Source organism: Homarus americanus, unplaced genomic scaffold (genome assembly GCF_018991925.1).
Source record: "Homarus americanus isolate GMGI-L3 unplaced genomic scaffold, GMGI_Hamer_2.0 scaffold48354, whole genome shotgun sequence".
In the NCBI taxonomy this organism is placed as follows: domain Eukaryota; kingdom Metazoa; phylum Arthropoda; class Malacostraca; order Decapoda; family Nephropidae; genus Homarus; species Homarus americanus.
In genome coordinates, this window is record NW_024723833.1 from 501,775 (window position 1) to 521,307 (window position 19,533).

Here is a 19,533-nt window from a genome sequence, read left to right on the forward strand (position 1 = left end):
GAATATGATGCATTCTTTGTGTACGAACCTCTGTCCTGTATGGCAGTGAAAAGTGACATTACCCACATGAATCTGACCGACGTATATGTATGTATGTGTGCGTGTGTGCATGTATATGTACGTGTACATGTATATGTGTATGTATATACGTATATGTATGTATATGTGTGTGTGTGTGTTTACATATATGTATATGTACTGTCAATGAATATGATGCAACTCTTTGTGTACGAACCTCTGTCCTGCATGGCAGTGAACAGTGACATTATCCATATGAACCTGACCTATATACATTTATAGTTGTTAATGAATATGATGTATTTCTTTGTGTGTGAACCTCTGTCCTGCGTGACAGTGAGAAGTGATACCACCCTCAGTGTCAAGACCTGACTGAATTACTCAGAATAGGCAAACTGTACTACAAGCTCTGCCAATAAATTTGTTAAACTAAAAAAACTGTTTAACATTGGTTTCATTCCTTTCCTAAATGAAATTGTAACTTCTGGCGAGAACTTGTTGATATTCCGGTGGGGAGGAGGGTTCACGGGAGGGGGTTGGTATGGGCCAACTTAACAGTTGACCTGGCTGCTCCGAGAGGAGCGCCAGGTACGTCTTGACCCTTCGGTGTGTGTGTGTGTGTGTAAACAAAATTTAACGTATTTTCGAAAATTATCTACTCTATAATACTCATTTATATGTTTAGATATGCACATTCCTTACATACGTGAGTATCCTGGACATTCTCGTTTACGTGTGACCTATATTAGTAATTCATTAAAGAATTGCTTTACTTTATTTAAGAGAATGAGAGGGGAAGGTGGTTGTGAGGTAGGGGTAGCGAAAACGAACGGTGCTGCAAGGGAGAAGGGGGAGGGAATGGTAAGGGGGGTAAACAGGTGGGAGAATACCGCTAGGGGGGAGAAAATTCCACCAGGTCACTTGTTTGCTAACACGGATACGAAGAAATCCATTTGTTACGTTTTCCTAGTTACATATTTTTTTATAAGTATTCTCTACAAATAGTAGCCTCTCCGTTTTTGGAGTTATATTTGGTAAACAATAATTTATTAAAGCTCCATTAAAAGTGACAATGAAGGCGGAAGAAGCAGTCCTCGTACATCTGGAAGCGCGGCCCCTCAAGGGTTCCTCAGCAGTGTAGACTTGTAGGCCAAGACTGCCTCCACTGGAGCTCCTTATTCCTCACCTGTTTTACTCTTAGATATGCCTTTAAGTTGGCCAAGTGTGTGACCAAATAGTAGATAATATATTAACAAGTGCCCACAATGTCCGAAAAGTAAGCGAAGAAAAGGAAAATATGTGGTAAAGAAGAGTGTTTGTGATAAAATTATGTGCTGCTCACGAAGCTGTGTTCCGCAAGAACCTGTTTTACCTTTCTCCAGCAGCTGATTCATACAGGTAAAGTCACTCTGGAAGGTAAAGCCACCAAACTGAAATCTGTGCTTACAATAAAGCAGTATAATGATACCAAGTGAATATCCATGTCTTTTTGTAGAAATTGTAGAATTCTCTTGCCTGGCAGTATATATAGGACACGGCTTAGCACAGTGAAAAGCTATCAAATAATATACAAAATTCATTAAAACTTCGTCAAAACTTAACTCTTTTGTTTTATATTATGTTAAACAGTACTGTATATATATAGCACAGATAAGAGCTATAAGATAGTACAAGGAGCGTGACCACACCCAATAACTCAAGACAAGCGAGAAGGATCTTTTTTATCAAAGGTTACCAAAAATACCGCAGCATTAAATGGAAGTTTCAAGGTTTACGTATCCCATTAGATCATTGTTGGTGATAATAAGATGAATTCTGAGTACATATTATACTGTTACAGTGTACATTTATTCATTTGTTTTATAACGAATTAAAAATAACAGCTTACACACACATTATATATACTGTATATATACATATATTTATATGCTGATAACCACAAGGAAACAAGCAAACACGAAATTCCCATGCGCTTTCGTGTAATTCATATATATACCTGTATATATATATATATATATATATATATATATATATATATATATATATATATATATATATATATATATATATATATATATATATATATATATATATATATATACTGATGTCAAGGATATGAGTTGTAGACTTCAACGCTGTCAGATAAGGATCCATTCCGCCCCAACACTTTAACAAACTAGGCATTTCCAATAAATTTGGGTCGCCATTTATATAATTTACTTATTCATTTTCACTGATAATCGTTTTATTCAACTTTAAAATGCAAGTAAAGTTCTTGCCAAATAAGGATAACTTTTAGTTTTTATGACTATGCCTTGATGTAAATTAGTTCGCATATGGTGAAAGATGCTGTTTCATTTAAGTTGTCATAACATAACCAAAATATACCTAGATTAGGTAATATAAGGCTGGGTTATGTTATTTTTTATTAATTTATAGTATGTATGATTATCTAAATGATCGTCCTCGTATTTTCACGAAAAAATTACATTTATAATTTATCGCTATTTCGTAGTTATTCCTTAAACTGATAATCCCAGCCCCTCGTACACATACTGTATGTGTAAGGAGGTAGGGGGGGGGGCAGTTTAAATACTGTACTTCTTATTCTGATCGTCAGCCAAGCCATAGTTTTACCCAACCAACAGTTTGAAGAGTGAAGTCTAACCAAATATACGAGTACATCTTATGAACAGTCAAGTTCTTATTCTCCTGATGACACATAACCTGTTAAACATGAAGTGAACTTCACTATTCAGAATAATCAGGTGGTCTGAGACCCCATTCCTTCACCAGTTTAACTGAAACTACTAATGAAAACTAGTTCATAATGACTGATATGTGTACTACTTTGCATATCATACTGGTGGTTTAATTGCTCCACTTACAAAGTATTGTATGTACTGAATGCCTTATTACCTCAAGTACCAAGTCTATATTTAATACGGTAATTACTCTACTTTCTAGCTCGTGTGCACTAGTTGTAACAATTGTAAAACTTTCAAATGCCCCTGATACAAAGCCAAATATTGTGTGGCATTGTAAGGTTCAATGAAATTTTCAACTTAGAGTAAATAAATGAAAAAAGAAATAAATGCTCTTACTATAGTGTACTTTTTGTTCTTCTGATTACAGTATAATTAAACTTGCATCGCCTCAATTATTTTGTCATTCGATATGCTATACCCCCGTAGTGATTTTTTTCCACGGAACTCTCCCTGGTGTTCTTTAACTGTTGTTTGATTAATGTTGATTATATAAAATTGTGTCGTGTTTTGCGAACACAGGGGACTCTTTTCCTTGTTTGTATATTTGTTTCAAATCAAATTGTATCTGAATATTTCTCTCGGTTGTACAGACCGCCGATTGCTTTTCAATATTGTTTTGGCTTGTTTTTATGTTTGGGTAAGTTTAAGCCTATTGAGAGTGGTAGCGACCACTGACTATTGTTTGTGTATTAATTGACCCATTGTAATTTCGATGTGCCGGCGATAATTATATACTGTACACTATTGGCATATTTTTATATCAACAAATTCATATTTTTACCCTACAGCTTTCCTTTTATTTGAGACTTATTACTTATTGAGAGAGCTGAGAACGAATGTGTGTTCCTTTTGTGCATTGAATTAAAACCAACTAGCCGTTAGAACGTTGGTTAGTTTTTGTTTAAACCACGGAACTGTGCTCAAATCAGTTAACGGGTTGACCCTGGAGAGCCTTACCTAAGTAACGGTACAAGGCTACCCTGTTGCTCTCAGTTCTCTCACGGACGAAATTAAACTTTATACACACTTTCACACTAAGGCATGTGTAGGTTTCATTTAATTACATAACCTTAAATTTGGGATTAATTCCGCTGAGTGTGTTGCTCGGCGTTAAACTTTAGACATACTGAACAATCTTTTAACACGTAAACTTTGTATACGTGAACTGAAATTTTCCACTTTACAGGTAAAACTGAGTATTCACGTACGTATCCTATAATCTGTTGATTATTTAATAAGTTGAAGAGTAAACTTTAAATATGTGGACCTAAATGACCTTCATAATTGTATCAATGGATATAATATACATATACAGTACCAGTCTTGAATCTGATGGATATACCGTACCCTAATAATCAGGTTTATAAATATTTTTGTCTGGAAAACAAACTATTCAGATCAATCAACACTGATATACGTACAAACCAAGGCGCTTGTAGTATCATGACATACATTGCAGTACACTGTACTGACATATTTGCCCCTTGGGCTGGACAGTGGTGAGTGGCGGCTATTGACTTCCGTCTTAGCAGGTCACGCATGGTTCGTGGGGTCCAAAGACATGATAGAAGTCTGGTGACTGAGAACCGTTTTAACGCTTTTAGGCCTCACAACACAGCTTTTCTTCACCAAAGACACGAAAAGAAACATACACACTAAACACGCAGTTTTATCTCCCATAATGCATTATAAAATCAACAATTTTGTATAACACTGTACATAGAGATGACAAATAAATCTATAAACAACGAATTATATATGCACAGTATTCGGTTAAATGTGTACCATTAATGATTTACACAAAGTCGCTAAACTGCGTACAGAATGCATATTGAAATGAAAGGGTAAAAATATCTTGTCATTGTTCATGCGTTGGCAGTTTTAATGTTTAGGTTAAATCAGGCGAGGTTTATGTTTCAAACTTTGGCACCTGCTAATGTCCAAGCTGATATAGGTCATTTTAGATTACCATTTTTTGCTTGTTTCCGTTCTAATTTTAAATCACACACACACACACACACACACACACACACACACACACATATATATATATATATATATATATATATATATATATATATATATATATATATATATATATATATATATATATATATATATATATATATATATATATATACTGTACATGCATATTGTTTTTATGTTTGGGTAAGCTTAAACCAAGAGATGTTATTTGGTTGTTTTTCGTGTAGCCTATATAAATTTGTGCCTATTTGTGAGATACGCAAAGTATAGAAAGCGAGAGAAAATACATACCTATATCTCCAGGGGGCAGTTTATAACACTGTGTAGAGAGAGAGCGCGTCTTGGAGAGACTAGGCGGAGCTAGCTTCCCGACAGGACAGTTTCCCACCAGCTTAAATTTTATAAGTCCGTATAACCTGTAGGTAGTTTAGGCTAAGTTTGGGATTAGGTTAATGCTTAAGTTTTACTTGGTTAGGTCAGGGGTTAGGTTAAGTTATCTTAAACTAAGTTCGGTTTACTTAGATTCGTAAAGTTTAAATTAGAGTAAGGATAGGGTGGAATTAACTTTAGGGTAGCTGGATAGGTTAACTTAGCTTAGGTCAAATTGTGTGCTGGGTTAGATTAAGCTAGTCTTGGTTATGTTAGGTTTAGTTTTGGTAGGTTACGTCTGAGTTTCTCCTATTACAAGAGCTTTTACCACTGTCACCCACAACAGAAAACTCATATTTAGGGACCTGCCGAGTGAAATGTGTATCTAACTGCATGGTTGCCGAAATTATGGCAGTCGAGTGAATTGAATGTCAAACTGAATCCTAGTGTAACGGAGGCTTTTTATTCAGTGTGTGTTTGTGTATTTGAAACCGGGTCAGTCCGTGAGAGTGGAGGTCATCCAGTTTGTAGGTGCTGTCCCACGGTCACTTTCCAGTACTAGCTGCCTGTTGCCAAATGTCACAAGGTGTAATATTAACACAGATTTTTTCAGTGTTTAGTTCTCGCTTATCTGTTTCATTGAGTTATTTGACTCGAATTCAGGATATAACCAGTCATTGATATTTGAAGATTTCCCTATAAGCTTCTGTAGTATCGCTTTCAGCCTATCTTGTCTCTGTGCATCCAAACTTAGTTTCATTTATTTGTCTTGTTTATATATATATATATATATATATATATATATATATATATATATATATATATATATATATATATATATATATATGTGTGTGTGTGTGTGTGCGTGTGTGTGTGTGTGCGTGTGTGTGTATGTATGTATGTACTATGTATGTAATATAAACGGAAATGCATAGTTACATCCACATACATATGCATTTGTATACTTAGCATAATTATTTACAAACTGTCTTCATATCTTATTATCATTTCAATGCAGAAACTCATGTGCTCCTAGACGGGCAAGGGGTGACCTAATTGAGGTGTATAAATATCTCAAAGGGCACTACTCAGTCTAGTGTCCATACCTGGAGCTGGCAGACACCCGCCCCACAAGGGGTCACAGCTCAAGGTTGAAGAAGCCCCAAGTCGTGAAAAATGTGAGGGAGAACTTTTTCAGAGTCAGAATTGTGAACTCTTGGAACAACCTGCCAGAGAGTGTTGTGACGGCACCGAGTGTGAGCTGTTTCAAGACCAGACTGGACCAACAATGGAGCAGGTTCAGATACATTCAGGAGCCGGTGCATGCCCAGTACTTGGCAACAGTGCGGCGTAACAGAGACATGACCGACCGCCCAAGCAGCTAACGAGCCGATCAGTGGCAAAGAGGATAAAGGAAAGGAGGATAAGGACAGCAAATTCTATCTAAAAACTGAACTTATAAAAGATGGGATTGGTGGTGTTCACGAAAAATAAAACAGAATGTACTACGATTCTAATTTTCAGAAAGGCTGGCTGTGGAATATTACTTGAAATAAGCCCGTGCAGTTTAGTTAGAATAGCCTTAACATGGGGAATTTGGGTGGAGGTGTTGAAAGTTGTACAGATTCTTTTCCTCGGTGTTCACAAGAAAGGATGCGAACAATCTTCCTACGTTTGGGGACAGACGATTTGACACAGCACTGACCCACATTGTATTCTCAGAAGAGGGTATAAGAAATAAACTGTCAAAGCTTATGAACCATAAGAGTCTGGCCCTGACATGCTACATCCCAAAGTACTAAGAGACTTGTATAACGAGCTTGCTGAGCCCCTGAAGAGCCTGTTCTGTAAATGCCTGGATGAGCAAAAGGTCCCCAGTGATTGGAAAATGGCTTATGTGAGTCCTATATTCAAGAAAGATGATCGACACTCCACGAATAACTATAGACCAGTGAGCCTGACCAGCTTGAGAGCATTATAATGGATGCCACGATGGAACATCTACTACGAAAAAATCAGGTAAAGAATTGCAAGCATGGTTTTATGCCGGGACGCTCCGGCTAAACACAATTACTCAAGGTACTGGATGTTTGGACCAGGGGCGTCATTGTGGGGGGGGGGGCACTTGCCCCCTAGACCTGGCTTACCCCTCCCAAGGGCTGTCTTGCTCGCCAAGGAAAATTTTCATTATATTCCTTTTTCATATAAACGAATTTGAATTTGGTGAGAACATCTCAATGGTATTTTTACTGTGCATAATTAAACAAAATGATAAGTATTCATCCATTTTCATCGATCCCACTGCCTCTCATTTATAAACTGAGTAGCAGCAAGGAAGTAAGTCATATTGCTAGCAGCCACACGGTCCACACTGGGCAGATGAAAATTGAAAATATAAAACGTGTTGGAGCGTGTTCCGTCTGTTATATAGCACCACCCGGCGGCACCTCGGTGGAGCAGGATTTTGACCCCTACTCTTTGCATGTAATGGTGTCCCCCCCAAGCAAAATCTGAAATGACGCCCCTGGTTTGGACCTAAATTCTGGAACAGGGTGGCAATATGCGAGGACATGAAGTTTTGGCCATATGACATTTACTGATAGAACAGAGTGAGCACCCGGAGTTTTGGGCAGACAACAGTGTTCAGAACCAGACGATGACATACATACGTACTGGTGGACCACAACCTCCACCCAGTCATTAAAGGTTAGTGGTAACCTAAGCCCGTGGTGCTGTGGCTAACGGTGGTCTGTGGGACTCAACACCGCTCACGGGATACACTCAGTCACTTTCCTACTTACGTGCATTCAGGCCTGTGTGTCCAGACTTCCACCCATTTATGTGACGATAATCGATACTAAATCATGTGGACTAGTGGCTCTACTACATATATCCGGTGTTCCACGATTTTACACGTTTTCTTGATCTGCCCAGTGTTTCTCTAATCATCTCTTGAAGTGCCAGCTCAATTTCGACAGAATATTAGGTAAATTTTTTTGTGCTGTAGCAATAAGCATGCTTAGATACTCGTACATTCACAATATCTACCTTGACATACTGTAGAAATATCTGAGAATCTGGTCCCAATTCTGTATGTTTTTTATGGACGGGATAAACACTTATCTACGCCTCTCTCTGTCCGTTAATCTCCTTTAGGTATTTGTTGTTTTTTCCGGCTTTCCTTGACTGCAATGGTTCTTAACAGATGCCGAAGAAATGTGAAGTTTTACAGATACCAGATGTTAGTTTTATTGACTCCAACACACGGAGAGTGTTGAGCTGTTTAGCTGTGTGTGGGGACAATCCAGAGTTTATACGTTAACTACTTGGGAATGTGTGTCGTCATTTCCTGAAAAGTAAACCTTACGCATACTTCCCCACTTGTTGGGAAGATTACTGAGAGAGGTCACTGATACCTTCCGGTATTGTACTTCTGTCGGGAGGTTCTTTCGTCTAAATTAATAAATAAAAATATAAATGGATAAATGGATACTCTAGCCCGACTTGGACGATATCTTTTATTAATTTATCAAATAATTTTCTGATAAGAAAATCTTGTGTCAGGAATTATCAGTTCTTGCTTGTAGCTGATCATGTGACTTGCGTAACTGCAATGAAGGTGACAATTGTGAGGACTATCCAAACATTAGACCTCCTACCTAAAATGACACATTGTTTCCACACGACTCGGGTGAAACCTAAGGCGATGTGTACCCAGCAGAAAAACAGGCCCTGGACTAAGATGACACACCTTGAAACTTGCTTTGTTACACCTGCATCCTAGTATCACGTTACTTGCCCTCATATTTATAGTAAATGAGTTTCGATGATGGAGATTCATAAATTTCAAGTGAATCTTCAATGTAAAAATGTTATTAGTGAAAAATATCATCTAAGGTATAAACCAGTAAAGAAACGGGAAAAGACACAAAGAATCGCCAGGTTAGGTTTATACCTTGAGTTAAGTTCTACACTCAGGCCAGAGGGTGTTTCTCAGTTGCAACATTTTATTATACCACGGAAAAAATATTTATTATTTTATTTCTTTATTTATTATTCCTATTTCATTATTAATGTTATTTGTTTAAGTTTATAGGAGTTATGGGAGATGTAAAGCTCATTGGAGAGTGTCCGCATGTGTCACGCCATTTTGATATTATTAGCGGAGACGTATCATCATTGGGTATGACTTTGCTTGGGAGATTGGTATCCCCGCATCCCCTGAGCAACGCTCTTGTGCATTATGTAGAAGACCCGACAGCAGCACCCTTATCCACCACCCCCTAAGATGTCCCCACATACAACGCTTCCGTGACGCCTGCTGGACCACCACTCCACGACCCCCTGACGGAGACACGATGATCCTCCCCATACTGGCCAGATATTTTGTAAATAATATTGATTCTGTGTTAAAGGAATATCCTTCCTTCCTTAGGCTTTAGTAAGCCCCTTTATAATATTTATACTGTATATACTTGTCACACTTGCCAGATGCTTCTGGTGTCATTGTTCAGGGGTACCTAGTGACAGCACTAGGATCCCGCTTCCTCTATCAAGGAATAAACAATTGAAATTGAAAAATTGAATTAGCAGAGAGGATTTCTCCCGGTCCGACTAATTACCCAAATGTACCCAAATGTAGCCGCAATGAAGTCAAATAATGGTCCTACATGAATAAATCGAACTGCCAATCACTTCTCGACTAGTATTTGGTGTCACAAAGTCACAAAAAATTGGAAAACTTAATTTAAACTGAGTTAATAGATCTCGTGCTTGTACCGAGGGAGCGAGTAATTACCCAAATGAACCCAAATGTAGCCACAATGATGTCAAATGATGGTCCTACAAGCGTAAATCGGGATGTGAATCACTTCTCGATTATTATTTGGTGTCATAATGTCACAAAAAATTGGTAAACTTAATTTAATCCGAGTTGTGTTAGGTTAGGTTAGGTACATGCACTCGATCTATTAACTCAGATTAAATTAAGTTTACCAATTTTTTGTGACTTCGTGACACCAAATACTAGTCGAGAAGTGATTGGCAGTCAGATTTATTCATGTAGGACCATTATTTGACTTCATTGCGGCTACATTTGGGTACATTTGGGTAATTAGTCGGAACAGATTTCTCCCGTGAAGGTTGTAGTGAGCAGTGCCGGATTTAGACCTGTGGAGGCCCATGGGCAGCCTCTTTGTGGAGGCCCCCCTCATTATAACTACCCAAGAGGGTGGGGTGGCGAGTGAAGTGAACCTAAACATCTGGGAGTTCCGGGGGGAGCTGTAAGCCCCCCGGGAAAATTTTGAAATTTGAACACTTCTTTGGAGAATTTTGAAGCCATATGCAGTTATATTGAGGAAAATAGAACACAGCGCCCTGATGGCATTCGTAATGGAAGTGATAATGAAAAAAATATTTTATTTGTTTTGTTTTTTAATCTCAATTTCGTTATTCCATGTAGTTCATTTTTAATCAATATATGTTTGTGGAATTCTAAATATATTATTAGCAACACAAACAATAGCGTTCATTAAAAATATACCATTCATAGGAAAACCAGGTATAGCTAGCCTAATTTCTATCACTCTTCTTGCTGAACATAGTTTTACGTGATGGAATAGATAAACATGAATTTTAAAGAATGAAAATAAAAATAATCCAAATGAATAAACAAATAAATAAAATATTGTAATATGTGGAGGCCCCTGGGCAGCTGCCCACTTTGCCCACTCCTGAATCCGGCCCTGGTAGTGAGCTCACTAATGTCTCTCACTAGTGGATTATTAACGTCATCGACTCGAGGCGCAGAAAACAACAATAAAATCCAAAAACTGAATTCAGTACTGGGCAGTTTTGGTGACCTCTGATCTCTATAAGGAAACGTATCGTTTTGTAGGGTCTGTAGCAGAGAATATTTTGACAACTTTCATCATAATGGCTGAACGGCAGCTCAAATTGTTCAGATAGTGGATTGTTTGATCTTGTCTCCATATAATCCATAAAAAAAGGGTCAAAATAAAAGGAGTCTTGGAAAGCTGGACCAACAGACAAGCTTACCAAGCTTCAAATTGACTGGTTCAGACTTCACTTTTTTTTTTACTTTTATCATCTTCGCCACTGATCGGCTTGTTAGCCGCTTGGGCGATCGGTCACGTCTCTTTAGGGATGACAATTACTGTATAACCATCTCTCGATTTACATGGTAGTTACATTCATGAGAATGGCCGTGTAAATACAAAAAGCATGCAAATCAAACTTAATTATCTATAATAAATAAAGGAAATGGCAGGGGTTAGGGAAAACGCTCCCTATAAAAACTGTAATTGTTCATCTATTTCCTTCAATATGTTTTATTTACAGTAATATAATAACAATAATACAATAATAATAATAATAATAATAACTATATTAAAAACAAACCTAATAATACACTACTGTAGTAAGAAAAAAAATAATGACAATTTGTTCTAACACTTACGTTAAATGATGGGTGGGATGGTGTGCGTGCGGGAACTGGTGGTGATGGAGAGGTGGAGGGTTACTGGGGGAGGGAGTCATTTGAATCAGATGACAGAGCAGGTGATGGGGGAGGAGAAGTTATTGTTGATGAGAAACTTAACTGGAGAAACCACATACAAGCCATACACAGTAAAATCAATAAAAAGATGCAAATGCACACTTCGGCCTTGTGGTGAATGTATTTAAGACTCAGATTTTCTTTTGGCCTGCCCCTGGTTCAGTCACACCACCATCCATCCAGCTTAACGGTAATACTCTCTCTCTAATGTTACCCACTTTTGGTATCTCGGCTCCCACCTGTCCACCACCGCAGACATCGATGAAGAGATTTAGCATCGGATCACAAGTGCATTTTAAGCCTTTGGCAGACTCCATACCAGTGTCTTCAGCTGTAGGGAGCTGTATATCAAGCAGTGGTCCTCCCCACCCTGCTATATGGCAGAAAGACATGGGTCACATACAGGAGGCACCCCAAGGCACTTGAAAACTTTCACCAACGTAGTCTGCATTCCATCCTCCAAGTTCGCTGGGAAGACAAGAGAACAAATGCCAGTATTCTCGGTGACATTAACTGTAGGAGCATCGAGGCTACCATTTTCTATGAACAACTATGTTGGACTGGCCATGTTACCCGCATGGACGACAGTAGACTGCCAAAGCAGCTACTGTACTTTACAGTCACCTAACGAATAGTAAACGCAACTCTGGTGGGCAACTGAAAAGGTATAAGGATAGTCTTAAGACAAACCTGAAAAAAAAGTGTTAAATCGACCCCCTCACCTGGGAGACGATTACTCCACACCATAATGCTTGGAGGAGCACTACACAAGAAGGTGTAAATACTTTCAAATTAGTCTGACTGCAAACCGAGGCAGACAAGAGTTAAACGCCAACGGCGGAATGACGCTGCCGCCGCCCCTCCCGCACTAGATGGAGTCACCCACATGTGCAATATCTGTGAAAGACCCTGCCGGTCCCGTATCGGCCTTTTTAGTTACCTTAAAACTCCAATGAAGGTGACATGCTCAATAACTCATATCATTGTCTCATAGCTGGATGATCGTCATTCTCGATTCTGAGTGACAGCTAAGTAGTAGTAATAGGATTGTTGTAAAAAATGGGATGCACGCGCCAACCCACCGTCTTGATTTTTTAAATATTCCCACCGGTCACGTCTGTCGACTCTCAGGGAGAATCAGTAGGAGAAAGTACCTGGGTGGGAAACGCTTGTCAATGATGCTCTCTCTCTCTCACCGCTGATGACACAGAGATATAGTTTTACCCCAAAGATTGTACATCAGATGAGGTGACCATTACAAGCAGTAAACAATACATTACAACATTTGTAGGACCTGTAGTACACAGCTCTTCGAACATGTACAGCTCCGTTGGCTGTTCAAATTTTGGGAGTTTATTGAAGGAACGCTCAAACATTTTCACGCAATCGTCGATGACAATAAGTCTTATACTGTATTGTACAAATAATAGACCATTTAAATACATTTATATCTTTTTCTTACTTTCTTAATCCATACACATAATATATTTTCTGGTAATTGCCACATTAACAGCAAGTGAGAACTGAAAGACGCCAGCTAACGTATAATAATGTATGTTTATAGAGGTCAGAGTTGAGTAGTGTGGGGCCTGGGATGGCGAGGTTACTGAGGTCATAGTTTAACTACCCCACCAGGGACGCTTCGCAATTTATTGATGATTATCGCTTGTATCTGGCATGGGAGGTTAATCTCATCACAGCTAATTACTCTTGGAGATGCCCAATTAGTGGGCAATTTTGACATCAGTGAAATTTTTATGTGCATTTGCTTTCTATTTTACAAGATGATGTGACCTGCTATCGTACATCGGTCCTGGTTAGTGTTTGTTTTCTTACATTGATATTTCTGTACCATTGCTTAGCTGTGCCATTGTGAAAATGTTGTACTTCTTCACTGTTGTTTAGCTGTTACCAAGGTAAAATTCCGGTACTGTACGTGTAGTAATGCTCTTGTTCCTCAATTACCCTGTTAATATGTCTTTGTAGCTGTGTATTGTAACAGCATCTGTGTTTGTCGTCTGCGTAGAATGTTTGAAGAATAATATATGGCTGAGAATAATATCTACTGACTTCGCAGCATGACTGGAAAACTTGTAATTATTGTCGCAATATACAGGAGAATGGACTCACTTCCTGTGAGGTAGGAAGGAGTGTGTAAAAGAGGGGTATATGCAAGTATTGTGTTGAACACAACTTAGCTGACAAAGAAAAATAAAATTATGGATTTTATAAAGTAGAAATGAATGTGTAGAAAATGGATATTTAGAATATTGCATGAGAAAAAAGTGATACGTCAGCCATCTTCTCAAGGGTTAGGTAATGGCAGGTTATTCGGCAGGCAAAAAACTTAGCAAGGAGCGAGGCATTTCGGGATGTATTCATTCACCCAGATTGAACGGTAATGCAGAGGGAACAGCACAAGAAGGTCCTGCAGGACTTGAAGTAGAAGAGGGAGGAGTCAAGGAGGAACGGGGACAGGTGTACATGGGTTATGCTCAGGGGGAGGGTAGTGGAAACAAGTGTGCCGACACAGGGCCAGGGGGCAGCTGTGCACCCTCCACCCACTCAATCCCCCACCCGGGAGGTGGCACCAGCTCAGCCTACTGGACAGGAGGGGGCGAGCGCCTTGTAAACAATGACATTTCTAACCACACCCTGCAAAATACAGTGTACTTAGCAAATGCTGCAGCTTCTGAGAATGTGGGGGGAGCGGGTTTATTACTAAGAGCAGAGACGTTACCGAGAACAAATTCTGGCTTGAATGTCATGTACACTAATACTGACACGTTCCTTGATAAGAGAGAGGAGTTTGAAACACTACTAAGAGTACACCAACCAGATATTGTAGGTGTTGTAGAACTGTTGTACAAGAACAGGAGAATCGACCCAGAGGAATGTGAGTTCAGTATTGCTGGATATGACTCATTTACGAACCTTTCTCAAGAAACTTGCAAGAGGGGTGTGGTTATCTATGCTAGGCAAGACCTTAGAGCCAGCCAGGCGAGGGTACAGGGAGAGGATGTTTTTGAAGAGTCCCAGTGGTGTAATATTAAATTAAAGGGAGGGGACTTACTTATCGTCGGGTGTATCTACAAATCCCCAAACTGTGGCACACTAAATCAAAGGAACTTAAGAACCCTAATAAACAATGCGGCGATGGTCAACCCTAGCCACCTCCTTATCATGGGGGACTTTAACTATGGCGACATCGACTGGAGAAACGAGTCCACCCCGAATGATTTGAATAACCCTGCTACTCTTTTTGTAGAAACTCCGAGAGATAATTTTTTGTTCCAACGTGTTAGAGACCCGACACATTACAGAGGGGGAGCAAACACCCAAGCCACTTGACCTCATCATAACAAACGCGGAGGGTATGGTGGCCAAACTGGAACACCTTGCCCCAGTTGGCACCAGTCACCATATAGTGTTGTCATTCAGATTTAACTGTTACCTAGTTCAGGATAACGCCAGGCCAAGGTGCAAATATTACAAGGGAAATTACAATGGGATGAGGGAAGAGATGAGGGGTATCAACTGGCCTGACTCATTAAGGTACAAGAATGCAGACACTACGCTGAATATCAAAACTAGTAAAGTGACCCATTTGGTCGATAAATATATACCCAAGACCAAACCTAGTGCTTCTAGGAATACGAGGGGATCCCTACACATGAACTATGCGGCGGTCGACAAAATTAAGAAGAAAACCCAGAAATTCAAGACGTGGGTTGGATCAAATGATGAGCAAGACAGGAGGATGTATGCAAGAGCCAGAAACCAAGCAAAGATAGAGTGTAGAAGGGCTGAAAAGGAGTTCCAGAGGCTGGTTGCAAGCGAGGTCAAGTCAAACCCAAAGGCGTTTTACCGCTATGCAAAGTCGAAATTGAAAACGCAAGTAGGAGTGTCGTGATCCCACTACCCTTTATACTTGGGGAGTGAATCCTACCCCAAGTTATTAACAAATAAAGGAACAAATAGGGAACACGGCAATAATTATCCTCACCAAAAACCTACTCAACTAAATGTACTTGAAAAAGTAAGAACAGTTGAAATAAGTGAATCACAAAAGGGAAGATAATTAATTAATTCAATTTATGTTCTAAAGGGAGTAATGACTAGCAAACATGAATTTAAGGGAATAAGTAAGTGTATAATAAAATAAGAGTGATGCCGGAAGGGTGAAAATATGCTGTAAGGAGTTAGACCAAACAAATATTACTTAACATTACTATATTACACAAGACATACGAAATATATATATACAACAATCACTACAAAATGATTATCCCTACCAAACAGGAGATACCTTACCACCAGGATCCCTTCCTAGGCCTAACTAAACGTGTCACTAATTCCTGATACCCCTAGGGCATTGCAGAAGACTGGATAAAGCACTAGACAAGGGTCAAGGTTAGAGAACGAATGGACACGTCTACCCTATGCCATGGTTTGTCGCTACTGCGGAAGCGTGCCCACGCGGGGAGGAGAGTGTCTCATATCACGTGATTCAGGACATTTGCTGGATATTTTATAAAATTAATTAATATTACTCTTGAGTTGACTTAACAGAGTAAGACAATGATGCATATAAATTACATACATAAATATACAATTAACCTAAGTAACTAAGATCAATAATAATACAATAAGTACAATTAACAATTTATTAATAGCTTGTATGAAATGTAGGCGTGAACATATGCCTCACGCTATGCGAGTTCCCGAGCGCCACAGGCACGTGACACCTCCCCCAAAAAAGTGAGCTTACAACTAACTGGAAGCGAAAATGGATATACAGCTACACAGTGAAAGTAATAACTAACACAATCAGTTTAAATCAATATGAAGCAAAATAATTCATAATATAAACACAAGGTACTCAATGACAATAAAACAAAAAAATAATTTGCATATAGACATAGTTACTAAATAATCAGACTCGAGAAAGTGCATCAGCCAACACGTTCTCTTTTCCGCGGATATGGGAAATGTTCAAGTTATAGGGCTGAAGTGATAGAGCCCACCTCAAAAGTCTTTGGTTGGTATGTTTCATCTTGTCAACAAAAGTAAGTGGGTTATGATCAGTGAACACTTGAATGGGATAAGCAGTGCTGCCAATATATACTTTGAAGTTTTCTAGTGCCATGATCAGTGATAAAGCCTCCTTTTCAATGGTGGCATAGTTTCTTTGATATTTGTTAAATTTTCTAGAAAAATAGCACAGCGGATGAAGCACTTGATCACTCTCACCCTCTTGCAGAAGCACAGCACCGGCGCCAATTTCACTGGCGTCGACATGGAGAGTGAACTGTTTCTGGAGGTCAGGTGCAAGTAGTACAGGAGCATTTGCCAGCAGGGATTTAAGATTCTCAAAAGATTCCTGGCAAGCCGTAGTCCACTTGAAGGTTTTCTTGCCACTCAGCAGGTCAGTCATGGGAGAGGCAACGGAGGAGAAGTTTGGACAAAAACGGCGGTAGTACCCCGCCATACCCAGCAACCTCATCACACTCTTCTTATCGCCTGGCACTGGATACTGTTGAATTGCCTCAATTTTGGCTGCTATAGGCTGGACTTCCCCTTGTCCGACCACATGCCCCAAGAAAGTGACGTGGGCATGGCCGAACTCAGTTTTGACGAGGTTCACCGTCAGCTTGCTTGCAGCCAGTACGGAGAAGAGGGCTTGTAGACGACTCATGTGATCTTCCCAGGAACTGCTGAAGACGATGAGGTCGTCTAGGTAACAGCGGACACCTTCCAGACCAGACGTGATGAAATTCATGAGGCGTTGAAAGGTTGCAGGGGCGTTCCGCATACCAAACGGAAGGACTGTGAATTGGTACAACCCCTCAGGAGTGACAAAAGCAGAGATGGCCCTGGAGCGTTCAGTCAGTCTTATCTGGTAGTAGCCCTGGAGGAGATCCAACTTGGTCACGTACCTTGCCTGTCCAAGATCGTCGATCACGTCGTCGATGCGTGGCAAGGGATAACCATCGGGTTCAGTGACAGCATTCACCTTGCGATAATCCACACACAGCCGCATTGACCCATTCGGCTTTGGAACTAGAACAACAGGGGATGCCCATGGACTGATGCTGGGTTCGACGAGGCCTAGCTCTTGAAGACGCTGTACCTCGGCTCGCACACACTCCCGCTTGAAGGCATTAAGACGGTAGGGACGCTGTCGGATTGGCTTGGCTCCCCTGGTCTCAACGTCATGCTCCAGCACTGAACAAGAGAGTGGGTAATCACCAACTATAATAAGATACTCCTGTAATAGAGACTTTATATTATTGGCTTGGTCACTAGAGAGATGGCACAACTTAGCACTGGGGTCCTCCAAGATAGTCGAGTTTTCAACTTTTACACTAGACCCATTCATTATTTCAGAAAAACACTGATCTTTATCATCCTTACACTCTGGCACAATGATACAATTTGGCAAGGATTGATCAACACAAGCAACTGCTTTTCCCAGGGTTTCGTTACGAACATGATATGACTTTAAAAGATTGACATGGATAAGGCGTTTTTTCTTACGCCGTTCAGGGGTGCTAATCACATAATTCACGGACCCCTGTTTTTCTAGTACTTCATATGGACCACTGTATTTGGATTTAAAAGGGTGATCATGTAAGGGCAGGAAGGCCAACACCTGCTCCCCACTTGGAATTCTCTAGGTTTTGCCTGATGGGCCTTATCAAAATGCAGTTTCATTTTCACCTGAGCACACCTTAAGTTGGACTGGGTTCTACAGCCAGACGCAACTTCTCCTTGAATTGGACCACATATGAAGCTAAGGGCGTCGCGCTCTGATCACTCAACCAACACTCTTTTAACACCTTAAGAGGCCCTCGCGCCTCATGTCCATAGACGAGCTGGAAGGGCGAGAATCCTAGCGACTCTTGTTTACTGTCCCGAACAGCAAACAAAAGCAGGTCAACTCCCTCGTCCCAATCCTTCCCAGTCTCCAGACAGAAGGTGCGCAACATGAGTTTTAGTGTCTGGTGAAATCTCTCTACCACCCCCTGTGACTGAGGGTGATAGGCCGAAGACCTCAACTGCCGGACTCCCAGGGTTTGCATTACCTGATTAAACAACCGGGAAGTAAAATTGGAACCCTGATCTGACTGCACCACTGTAGGAAGGCCTACTTGAGTGAAGAAATGGGTTAAGGCTTTGATAACATTCTTCGCTGTGATGCGGCGCAAGGGAATGGCTTCAGGATAACGGGTTGCACAATCAATAATGGTTAGCAAGAACTGATGACCACGAGGGGTCTTAGGTAAGGGACCGACACAATCTATGACCACCTTACTAAAGGGCTCTTCAATGACTGGGATAGGCTGCAGAGGGAATGGTTTAACACTGGGGTTCGGTTTCCCCGCTACCTGACAATCATGGCAAGTGCGACAGTAAGAGCTGACGCCTTTCTTCATCCTAGGCCAAAAGAACTGGGATAAAATTTTTGCATAGGTCTTCCTAACTCCTATATGACCACCCACCCCATCATGAGCGATACTAAGTATGTCCTGCCGCAAAGGTTTGGGAATAACAACTTGATGATGAACTAACCAAGGGTGATTGGCAGGAGGATTGGAGGGACGGAACTTCCGCATTAATACACCAGACCTAGTGTAGTAGCAATTTGATTCTTGCTCAGCTTCTGTCTCAGTAACTGACCTATTGAGAAAACCTACTAGCTCAGGATCCCCTGCTTGTAGCTCATTAAACTTACTCCTAGTGATGGGAGAGGAACCAAAACTAGTGACATCTGGGTTTCTATCTCCATCAGAACTACTCTGGAGGTTATCT

General features: G+C 40.2%; 1 protein-coding gene across 1 annotated transcript in view; it reads left to right on the forward strand.

Annotated features, from left to right (window-relative positions):
- The first annotated feature begins 1,154 nt into the window (after positions 1-1,154).
- The window catches only part of LOC121863713 (cadherin-23-like), a 90,469-nt gene continuing 72,090 nt past the window's right edge, over positions 1,155-19,533 (forward strand). The window contains exon 1 of the mRNA XM_042362454.1: positions 1,155-1,416. The gene's annotated coding sequence lies outside the window, so the exon portion shown is untranslated. The remainder of the gene's footprint in view (positions 1,417-19,533) is intronic.